The sequence below is a fragment of the Pan troglodytes genome, chromosome 15, assembly GCF_028858775.2.
Source record: "Pan troglodytes isolate AG18354 chromosome 15, NHGRI_mPanTro3-v2.0_pri, whole genome shotgun sequence".
Classification (NCBI taxonomy): domain Eukaryota; kingdom Metazoa; phylum Chordata; class Mammalia; order Primates; family Hominidae; genus Pan; species Pan troglodytes.
Genome location: NC_072413.2, coordinates 63,871,831 through 63,884,281, shown reverse-complemented (window position 1 = coordinate 63,884,281; position 12,451 = coordinate 63,871,831). Strand labels below are relative to the sequence as shown.

General features: G+C 41.4%; 1 pseudogene; it reads left to right on the top strand.

The window, feature by feature from the left end:
• Positions 1-9,936: 9,936 nt before the first annotated feature.
• Positions 9,937-11,207, top strand: LOC107968279 (ferritin heavy chain-like; annotated as a pseudogene).
• Positions 11,208-12,451: the final 1,244 nt, after the last annotated feature.

Here is a 12,451-nt window from a genome sequence, read left to right as displayed (position 1 = left end):
GGCTCACACTCCAAGGCTCCTGATTTCCACTTCTTTAGAGCTCATCATGACTAACAGGCACATCCCAGTTTGTTTTGTTTGTTTGTTTGTTTGTTTTATAAGTCTCCATTATTCCCCACCAGCTCTTAATGCTTCATTTGCTCAGCTCTGACCTCCCACCACTAACATCTCTGATTGTGATGTTTCTCAGCCTAATTCCAGTCCAATAGATGCCTTAAGAAAGGAAAGCCCGGCCTAGTTTTCTATTCTCTGTGCTGGCTTCTTGGCTGATAAATAATGCCGGTATTGAAATTACTGCATTGTTGCTGTTGTTGGTGGTGGTAGTGCTGTCACTATTACTGAGAACCACATGATAGAACTCTGTTTTTCTCCCTCCTATCTTGCTCACAACCATGTTTTCCCCCAAGCTGCTTCATAACACAAAAGGAAAAGTTAGCCAGCTGACCCTGGGAATCTGGGAGAGTCTCAGATTTGACAGCCAAAGTTGGATGTGTACTTAGTGGGTAATAAGTACCAGGCTGAGCATGTAAAATGCATTATTTCATACAGTCCTTAAAGCCCCAGGAACTAGAAGTAGATACTGATGTTCCCATTTTACAGAAGAGGAAATCAAGGCTTAGGGTGGGTAAGCAGCATGGCCTTAGACATACAATTCGTGAGGAACAGAGCCAGGAATACTGGTGGTCTGACTCCAGAGCCTGGGGCTCTTAACCTCTCATCATATTACACTAGTGGGAAAGACAGATAAGTGAGATAAGATGATAGATAGATAGATAGATAGATAGGATAGATAGGATAGACAGATGGACTTTAAACTGTAATTAAAGAGTGGAACACGCCACATTCAACCAGAAACATGCGGAGCCTACTGCTCTGGTTGTACTTCCTGTCATGGGTATTTTTAACCCCCAATGCAACAGTATTGAGAGGTGGGGCCTAATAAGAGGTGTTTTGGTCATGAGGGCTCTGCCCTACTGAGTGGATCAATGCCGCTATAAAAAGGATGTGTGGGAGTGAGTTCTCTCTCTCCTGCTCTCGGGCCATGTGAGGTCACAATGTCCCTCCTCTCCAGAGGATGCAGCAATAAGGCACCATCTTGGAACCAGAGGCTAGCACCTGGATCTTGGACTTTCCAACCTCTAGAACTGAGGAAATAAATTTCTGTTCTTTATAAATTACCCAATCTGTGGTATTCTGTTATAGCAGTACAAAATGGACTAAGACAGGCATCATCTTTCATCAGCTACTAAACAGTTACACCACGAGGGCAGTGATGATGTCTCGTCATCACCATGTCCCCATAGTCTAGTTCTGTGCTGGGCACACGTTAAAGAATTGTTAACTGGATGTACAATTGTTATCTCGGCATCTGAAAGAACAGTAAGAGAATTCTGTGGTATCACAGAGGTAGCAACTGCAGAAAGCAGCCCCACGAGGTGCCCAACTGGCTGGGATAACCCTGATAGGAAAAAGAACCAGCAGAAAGTAAATAAAAGCAAGTCCCCTGCCTGCTCAGCATCACAGTCTCCCTGTAGCACCCCCTGTTGCAAAGTATAGTAGAGAGCCATCCAGCAAAGCAGAAGTGTGCTTTGCAGAGTCTCAGGTTCAGTATCACAAAATATTATGTAGGGAGTGGGTTTGGAGTGAGAGATAATACCTGAATAATTGGTTAGTTCATTATAGTGGGTTAAAAGAGTGTATACTTTTGCAAAAACAACAAATTAATTGGGGTATTTCTCTTAGCCTATAATAGTTGGTTTATGCCTTTTTCTTTCCTCTGCAGCATCCCTTCTCAGGGATGACTCAGAAGCAACTATTCTGTAATGTTTGCCAGGGAAACCCTGCAGAGACTGGCTGTTTCCATCCAGACGTGATGCAAACAATTCCAGGAGCTGCCAAAGGGAAGTCATGGAGCCTTGAGTTATGAATAAACTCTTTTTCAGTAATGGCTAGTTGAGAGAGATTTAAGCACTTGCCTCCAAACGGAAGGCACTTGCCTCCAAACTCTTTACTAAAGAGTTATGATGTTTAGTGTTTTTCCCCCTAAACATCATAACTCTTTAGTAAAACAACCAAAACAACCATGTTGGGTATTATCTCCCGTACTCATAAGCAAAAAAAAAAAAAAAAAAAAAAAACTATTTGACTCTACTGTTGTTGACTCTCAGAACAAAGTAATATGTGAACAGGTAAATTACAGGTGCCTCCTGGAAGGAGCCCACTTTCATCCAGTAAGAGATATAAAAGTCTTAACTAGAGGTTTCTGGAACCTAAATCCCTGAGCCCAGGTTTTTGTGCACATAGGTCTTTCATCCTGTTCTCCAAAGCTTTCTGGGTGTTTTTTTCCGAGTTTATTCTTGCGTCTCTCCTCAATAAAAGCTGGACAGTGAAAAAGCAATGTGTCATTTATGTAAGGGAATGCTTTTGTTTAAAAGTGAATTACACCTCAAGCCCTGGAAAATATCACCTCCTGCTGCTTGGTGTTTGCTTTGTTCTATGCACTCTTTTTTTATTTCTGTCTCCTGCAATTTTGGGTGGAGTCACACAGTGTTTTTCGCCACATCCCTCCCTACCTCATCCTGGCTGCCCACCCTGTTCTTCCTATATGCCTTCCATAAGGTGTCACACTCTGGGCTATAAATACCTTAATTTGCATCAGCTATAAGAGGGCTGACACTGTGCAGAGTCAAATATCCAAAAAGAAAATAGGCCTTAGGGAGTTTTGTTTTTTTTTTCAATCACTGAAAGGGAAGTCCTGACCCAATGAAGCTTGACTTCCTCTAGAATAGTAATATGTATGCAAGATGCTGTTGGCATAAGATACTTTCTAAAATAACATGGATTGTGGGAGTTTTCCTTTTTTATAATGCAAAGACAATTTAAGCAATAAAATATGTGGTGGTGTCACATGGAAGCATACAATATACATGCCATCACTGAACACTGCCTATGCTTCTAAGGTCTGATACGAATGATTATGGAATGGAGAAAGAATGTCCCCCAAAAGTATGCTGGGAAGAATTAAGCAATTTGTCCACTGCACTTTTCAAATTGGCCACGATTTTTTTAAAGATGAAACTCAGTGCTGGTGAGGGTGTGGAAGGACATAGACTGCTGATTGGAGTACACTATTACAATGGTTCGAAAAAGCAACTTAGAACCATATGTCGCTAGACTTAAAAGTGATAACATATCGTGTCCGGGTAATTCCAATTTCAAGAATCTATACTAGGAAACAATTAGCAATGCTATTAAAGATTTATATAAAAGAAAGTTTATGAAAATGTTACTTACAACAGTCATTACTATTAGCAATAGGAATGACTATTATAAGTAAACTAACTATAGAAAAGGTCCAATAAACCATGGCATATTTGTATAATGAAATGTTATTTGGTACTTAACAATCATGTTACCGAGAAAAACTTAGTAACACGAAAAGGGGCTAGTGATGTAAGGCTATATTTTAAAAATAGCAGAACTCAGTACTGTGTATATAGTTTGCAACCTGTTGTTGCAAAAAATGAGTATAATATATGCAATATATGCACATATATATACATATATACGTGTGTGTGTCTATGTGTATTCCCTGAATGTTTGGTGGGTTACAGGTGAGTTTCACTTTTTTGTTAGATCCTACATAATTTCCAAATTATTTTTAAATGAGAAAAAGGTTATTTTAGAAACATATCTAAGTTATTTGATAATAGAAAATGATACCAGCATATTTATCATATTCCTTAAAAATACCATCTTAGTTGGGTTAGCAAGAACAATTCTCACAATGGGCTTTCCTTTTCTTTCCTGACACCTAAAGTCCACTGACTTGTGAGTTTTAGAAATGTCTCAATTTTTCTTCTTTTCCAGCACTGATATATTATGACTGGACAAAGTTCTAGTGTCAGCAGCTAGGACAGCATGATTGACATTAACAGTAGGTTGGGCAGTTCTGAGATGTACCTCAGAAATGTTTGAAAACCATGGAAAGGCTAATTTAGTTTTTGAGGGTTAAGGACAAAATTATGTGTAATAATACATGTTCCTTTTGAAAAAGGTAACTAAAGTAACATAAAAGCTATTATGTTTTTTCTCACATCTTTTGGAGTAAAATGGCTCCTAGGAATTTTTACTAGCTCCCTTTTTTAGTTCCTATCCAGCAAACTGGGCTGATGCGTGGATAGGAAGAAGAAATTATATTCTAAGAAACTGCTTAAATATATTAATAACTGAAGTAAGGGGTACTTTATTTTTCCATGGTTCTTTTATGCATAGCCATCTCATTTGACCAGCAAAACGACCCATAAGTATTAGAACAGAAATTATTAAACCAAGTTGTGGAGATTAAGCACAGGATGAGAACATTCACCTACAGACTCTGGTGATTGTCTCTCAAGTCCTTTAACCCGTTGTTGCCCGAGGCTTCTACTCTGTCCTTGGGCCACGCAGAACCTAGTTATTATATTAGAGCTCACTCTCAACGTGCCCCATGTGAGTGTCCAGAGCGCGAAAGCCCTCCTCAATCCACACTACACTCACCCCCCATTGCCAGAGCAGCAGGTTGACTGGGTTGTCAATTCCAACTGGGGCTTGAACCTCAACTTTCCTGGGACTCTTACATCCTATCTAGCCCTAGACTGAACTCATTTGGCTTGGGTTTCCCAGCTCTGACCCCTACCCTACTTATGCCACACACATACACACACACACACACACGCACTCATGCACACATCACCATCACTACCACCACTGCCTCCATTAAGACGCTGGATTGTTTGCAAGCTGAGTCCTTACAGGTCGTCACGGGTCCCAAACCCACGTAGTTGTCAAAGCTGTAACAGAAGCAGTGTATGTCTCCAGATTCTTCCAGCCTTGTTTCCTCCTTTCTTCCTTCCTTCTCCCTCATTCCCTTCTTTCCTTCCTTCTCCCTCTTTCTGTCCCTCACTTTCTCCCTCCCTCCCTTTCTCCTTTCTATCCTTTCGTCCTTCTCCTTCCCTCTTTTCCTTCGCCCTCCCTCCCTTCCTCCCTTCCTTCTTTCTTTCCTTCTCTCTCCCTCCCTTCTTTTCTCCCATCTTTCCCTCTCTCCCTCCTTCCCTTATCCTCCTTTCCTCCTTCCTTTCTTTTCAGTTGTTACTTTGTTGTCCTTGGACTTCAGGTGCTGCCAGTTAAAGTCCTCAGCTGTTATCACCACTTTATCACAGTATCATCATCTGTCCATGCAAGGCCTCTACACTGTCCTATTTATTAATTGATTCACTCTTTTTTCCCAAAGCCACTCCCTTTGTCTTCCCTCACAAGGCAATTGTAATGTGTTCAATGTGTATCTCTGTGCTTATAAGTGGTATAAAAGATGCAAATTGTTGATTTGCATGCATATATTTTTAATTGACATAAACAGTTTGGCATTCTCATTTTGTTTCCTACTTTTTTCATTCAACATTTTGTTTTATGATCCATTCATGTAGTAACTAGGTGTTCATCACATCCAGTGCTTCTAATTGCTGCCTCCATGGACCTGAATATCCACGACATTTCTCCATCCCCTTTCACACTGACTGCTATTCAGTTGCCAAGAAAAGCAGATGTGGGAGGAACCTGCTCCACCTTTAATCACTGCTGAATTGCATCATTCATTCTGCCTCGTGTGTACAGCTATAAAGCATTAGCTCTCCTAGAAAAAGTACACACTAAGTTATGCCAAGGTTCAATCCTAAACTGGTCACCAATCTACGTGGCCCTAAGTTTCTCCTGCCTACCAATCCCTACTAAAAAATGTTTAGTTTTGGATGTGTTCAGATGACATATTGAACCCATCCTTGCTCTATATGAGCTCATAACAGGACTCATTAAACTTGTTTTTGTTTTAATTTTTCTGTTTTTGAGACGGAGTCTCACTCTGTCGCCCAGGCTGGAGTGCAGTGGCGCGATCTCGGCTCACTGCAAGCTCCGCCTGCCGGGTTCACGCCATTCTCCTGCCTCAGCCTCCCGAGTAACTGGGACGACAGGTGCCCGCCACCATGCCCGGCTAATTTTTTGTATTTTCAGTAGAGACGGGGTTTCACCGTGTTAGCCAGGATGGTCTAGATCTCCTGACCTTCTGATCCACCCGCTTCGGCCTCCCAAAGTGCTGGGATTACAGGCGTGAGCTCCCGCGCCCAGCCAGGACTCAGTAAACTTTTTCCATTGGTGGCTGGGGAATAAATATCTTAGGCTTTGAGAGCCATACTGTTGTGGTTTCAACTATTCAACTCTGCCATTTTAGTGTGAATGCAACCATAGACAATATGTAAGCAAATGTATGTGGCTGCAGTCCAATAAAATTATATTCATAAAAGGATGCAGTGAACTAGATTGACCATGAGCTGGGTTTGTTTGTGAGTCAGATTTGGCCACAGGAAGTAGTTTGACCATCCCTAGTTTATAACAACTGGTCTCACAGAAAAGAAATGAGGGTGATTACTTCTGGGACTCCTCCTTGTCTTACTGCCATATTGCTTGTCTATTGGTGAGAAGCTGAGGTTATAAAACTCTCTCCTCCCTGATATGCTTTTCTTCCTATTCTCCTCCAAACACTGATAAATCAAAGCCCATGATACTTGGCTTACAGTACGCAGCCACTAAGTTTGTTGAATGAAAAAATTTCATATATGCAGACATTTAAGTTTGGTCTTAAAGATCACCAGAGACCAATCCCTGCAAATCAACAGCATTTCAAGCTTAAAGTAAGAGGATTTCTGCCTGGGTGTTTTCTGCCTGCTCTGAGAGGCAGCCCACTCCTTGGTGAGGCAGCCTCCTGTGCTAAACCACCAGGCATCAGCTACAGAAAAGCATTTCTGAGGCTGTACAGGATGTTTTCCGGTACCTGTTCGGGAAACCCTCACTTCTGTCTCCTTGTTGTCTATTACTGCACACTTCTGCAGTTGCTGAGTAATGCTCCTGGAGACATCATCCCAGCACAGCAGGCTCCCAACCACAGCTACTGCTGACAGCCAGGGAAACACAGTCAAAATCCTAGAAACACACACTTGACCTGGATTGAGGGCAGCAGCTTCTGGATTCATTCCTGTGCTAATTTCTTTTCTTTTCGTTTGGAGACAGGGTCTTGCTCTGTCGCCCTGAGTGCCATGGCACAATCATGGCTCACTGCAGCCTCGACCTCCTAGGCTCAAGCAATCCTCCCACCTCAGCCTCCCAAGTAGCTGGGACTACAGGTATGTACTACCATACCTGGCTAATTTTTGTATATTCTGTAGAGACAGGATGTTTCCATGTTGCCTAAGCTGGTCTTCTCTGCTAATTTCTAATTTCTTAAAGTGAAAGTAGATTCTCTGGATTTTCTGTTCTGTGAAGAAGGCTCCTTGGGAAGTAGGGGGCACTTCCTCACACTTTGGTGGCTATGGCTAAGGTGGCCAGAGGACTGGTTTCATCATCACTGTTCTTAGGTCTTGACAGCCAGTTCCAGGTCAGAATCCTGGAAAAACCCCTGGACAGATTTTGTTCCAGAGCCAGGGGGCCATGGTCCAGTCCAGATAAAGGATGGAGTGTATTATGTTTCTTAAATTGCAATATTTGCAGTAAGCCATTGTAATCCCTCACTGGGCACAAAATGTTAAAAGGAAAAAGGAAGACAGAAATAGAAGAGAGAAAATTAGGTGCAGGGGAAAGGACCAGAAAATCTAAATATAAACCAAAAAGATAAGTCTGTTCTATGAATTTTTATATCCAGTATACTCATTCAACAAATATTTATTTTAATTAACATTTTTAAAATGGAAATGTAATACATTCACATGGTCAAAATTTCAAATAAAGGTAAATAATGAAAGAGAAGCCTTCCTCTCATCTGAGCCCCTAGGGAAACACTGTGTATTCTTCCAGAGATATTCCCAGAATTAACAAACCTATTAAAATAATTTTTTTTTGACAGAGCTTCACTCTTGTCACCCAGGCTAGAGTGCAATAGTGCAACCTCAGCTCACTGCAACCTCTGCCTCCTGGGTTCAATCTATTCTCCAGCCTCAGCCTCCCAAGTAGCTGGGATTACAGGTGCTGCGACCATGCCTGGCTAATTTTTGTATTTTTAGTAGAGACGGGGTTTCCCCATGTTGGTCAGGCTGGTCTGGAACTCCTGCCCTCAGGTGATCTGCCCACCTCAGCCTCCAAAAATGCTGGGATTACAGGCATGAGCCACCACGACCGGCCTAAAATAATTTCTTAAGTGATGTAGAGTTCAGCCTCTTGCTTTATTCATTTCATTCCATGTCTTGGGTTGAAATCTACCATTTTGCTAATTTTTCTACCTTTCTATTTTGTCCTACCTGTTTTCTGTTTCTTTTTCTGTTCTCTTTTGCCCTCTTTAGGATTAATCAAAGTTTTTGTTTGTTTGCTACCATTCCACTGGCCTCCCTCATTAGTTTGTTGGTTATGTAATATGTTATTTTTTATTTTTTTGAAGAATTCCCTAAATGTGCAACATTAATTCCAAGAGTGATTGTGATTACCTCAGGCCCACACAGATGATTCAGGATAATCTCCTCATCTCAAAGGCCTTAACTTAATTGCATCCGTAGAATCCCTTTGCCATATAAGGTAACATGTTTACAGGTTCTAGGGATTACAGCATGGACATCTTTGAGGAGTGGGGGACATTTTTCTGTCTACCACAACTAGAAATTCAAGGATTCTAGACTTGAATTACTAGATGTGGAAATATTCTGTAAGGAAAAACTATCTCTTCTCTCCTATTTATTCAATTATTTATTTATATCAGTATGGACTCATGGATGTTTATTTCAGTCTATAGATTATAACCCAATTGTACTATTATTTTTTTATTGCTCAAATTGTTCAGATTTGACCATTGGTTGCTCCTTCAGATGGGTTCCTGTGTCGTTTTGACATATCCCTATCCTTTTGAAACACTTCCTTCTTTTCTGGTACCATATGATGTTCCAAGTTCATTTTGTATTTTCTATGCCCAAACCCTGGAATCTACCATTTTTCCTGTGGAACTCTGGTTCTTTTTATTGGAGAAACCAAGGTCTAGAAATCAGGCATGTTCATTGTTATTAAGTTCCACTCAGTGGACAGTTAGAATTAAACCACAGACACAATTGCTTCTCGGCCTTTTGGCTAAGATCAAGCGTAAACCACAAACAGATACACACACACACATTCTATACTTGTGTATGCATTAAAAAAAACGTAAGTTCACACTGATACATCTGATTTCAGTCCAACAACACAAAGCTTATTTGTGTTTCTCCTTTCCTTATTTCTGGCTTCTTTCACTAACAGTGAGAAACTCAGTTCTCATTATCTATACTTATTTGTTCCTAGTATATAAACATAAAGTAGTTACAGAACTGCTCACCTATGCCCCATGTGCAGGTTCTTGTGTCTTTCGTCATATAAGATCTAGTCAAAGTAACTGTTTTTCAAAATGACGTAAGTCAGTTCTTTCCTTCCCCATCCTCTTCAATATTTTTCATTTTTTAAAAAATTTGCAGCCAGGCACAGTGGCTTATGCCTGCAATCCTAGCACTTTGGGAGGCAAAGGCGGGTGGATCAACTGAGGTCAGGAGTTCAAGACCAGCCTGACCAATGTGATGAAATCTACTAAAAATACAAAAATTAGCTGAGTGTGGTGGCACATGCCTGTAGTCCCAGCTACTTGGGAGGCTGAGGCAGGGGAATCACTTGAGATGGAGATTGCGGTGAGCCGAGATCACGCCATTGCACTCCAGCCTGGGCAACAAAAGCAGTGAAACTCTGTCAAAAAAAAAAAAAAAAGAAAGAAAAAAGAAAGAAAAAAAATTCGCTTGTTCTGGTTTTTATTTCATTTTGATTATTCTTACATCCTATTTACTTTGAAGTGTTTGTTTATATTTGGGGGTATGTGTAAGATGCTGATTCTAAGAGTCAAGGCTATACAAAATGGTGTACTCAACAATATATCTAGACGTTCTTCACTGGGAGTCGCCGAGGTTTCCTGCTTCAACAGTGTTTGCATGTAACACGGTGCTGGTCCTCCACCCCCACCCCCCACCCCACCCCTGCGGCTCACAGTCAGCCCTCTGCCTCCTCCTCACCGAGCCCTCAGACAGCTCCAAGGCCCCAGCTGCTCCAGTGCCGCACAGCCGCTGCCACCTCTCCTTAGCCTCCATGATGACTACATCCCCCTTGCAGGTGAGCCACCACTACCATACTATTGGAGGGTCTTGACTGGGAGTCATCCAGATTCTTGGCATTTTGAACAAAGAATTGGACAAAATGCACAAGCAAAGCAACTAAAGGATGAAGCAAGGAAAGGACAGATTTACTGAAACAAAAGTACACTCCACAGAGAGCAGGAGCAGGCTGAGCAAGCAGTTCAAGAGTACTGGTTACAGAATTTTCTGGGGTTTAAATACTCTCTAGAGGTTTCCCATTGGTTACTTGGTTACACCCTTTGTAAACGAAGATTTGGCCCACGACCAGTCTGATTGGTTGTGGGAGGGGACCAGCAGCTGAAGTGAAGTTACAGACGTACTTTCTATTTTTCATCTGCAAGGCAGCACAAAGAGAGTAGCCTCTGATCTTTTCGTTACTTGGGCACGGGGAGGTGGGGTTTCCTTTTGATTCGGTTCTAGGACATCAGTGCAAATTGGCCTTAGGTTCCCAGCCTCCACACCCTATTCTCCTGCCTCACCACCAGAACACAGAGGCTGCCATCAACTGCCAGCTCAATCTGGAGCTCGCGCTACACCTCCTAACTCTTCCTGTCCATATCTTACTACTTTGACTGCGATGATGTGGCTTTGAAGAACTTTTCCAAGTACTTTCTTCACCAATCTCATGAGAAGAGGAAACATGCCGAGACACTGAAGATGCTGCAGAACCAGCAAGGTGGCTGAATCTTCCTTCAGGATATCAAGAAACCATACTGTAATGACTGAGAGAGCAGGCTGAATGCAATGGAGGGTGCATTACACTTGATAAAAAACGTGAATCAGTCACTACTGGAACTGCACAAACTGGCCACTGACAAAAATGACCACCACTGAGTTGACTTCATTGAGACACATTACCTGAATGAGCAAGTGAAATCCATCAAAGAATTGGGTGACCATGTGACCAAGTCACACAAGGTGGGACCCCCTGAATCTGGCTTGGCAGACTATCTCTTTGACAAGCTTACCCTGGGACAGAGCGATAATGAGAGCTAAGCTTTAGGCTAATTTTCCCATAACCATGGGTGACTTCCCTGGTCACCAAGGCAGTGCATGCATGTTGGGGTTTCCTTTACCTTTTCTATAAGTTGTACCAAAACATCCACTTAAGTTCTTTGATTTGTACTATTCCTTCAAATAAAGACATTTGGTACACCTCCACCCCCCCCCCTCAAAAAAGTCACTCCTCTTCATCATTATCAGCACAGCCCCATTCCCATTACTTCCTACCCATCCCTAAGATAATCTCATTTATCCTTCCTGAATTTTTTTGTGAAAACAAGCAGCTATGTGTGTTTTATCCTTTTTTTCTTATATAAGGAATGGCATACTATAGATATTCTTTTGTTCTTTCCTTTTCTTCTCTTAACAGTATATTCTGGAAATCATTCCAAATTGGTTCTTATAGATTGTCTTTATTCTTCTATATAGCTATACAATGCTCCATTTTGTAGATGTCATATAGTTTATTCAACCAGTTCTCTATGTATGGGCATTTAGGTTGTTTCCAATACTTTGCAATTCTAAACAATGCTGCAACAAATAAAAGTGTACATATGCATTGTGTTAGTTTATTTGCATTGCTAAAAAGGAATACTGTAGACTGGGTAATTTATGAAGAAAAAAGATTTATTTGGCTCATGGTTCCGCAGGCTGAACATGAAATGTAGTGCCACATCTGCTGCTGGTGAGGGCCTAAGGAAGCTTACAATCATGTTGGAAGGTGAGGGGAAGCCAATGTGTCACATGGTGAGAGAGAGTGAGAGAGGAAGAAGGTGCCAGGCTCTTTTAAACAACCATATCTTACATGAACTCATAGAGTGAGAACTAACTCATTACTGTGAGGACTGCACCAAGCCATTCATGAGTGATCCATCTCCATGACACAAAAACCTTCCACTAGGCCCACCTCCAACACGGGAGGGCACATTTCAACATGAAATTTGGAAGGTACAAAACATCCAACATATATAATAAATGTTTGTGCTCTTGGAGATATGTCTTCAAGGTGTTTCCTAGAAGTAGGATTGCTGAATCAAAAGTAAGTGAATATGTTGTTTTGATGGTATTGCCAAATTTTTCTCCAAAAGAGTTAGTATATTTTTAAATATTCTGTGTGACAAAATACGAAGTATACATAAAGCACTTCTGCTGCATTCCAAAGTACAATGGCTGCCTTGAAGAAAAGCATTTGTGCAAATAATTGAGTTGTGAGCTAAACTATCAATTTTTTTAAATGA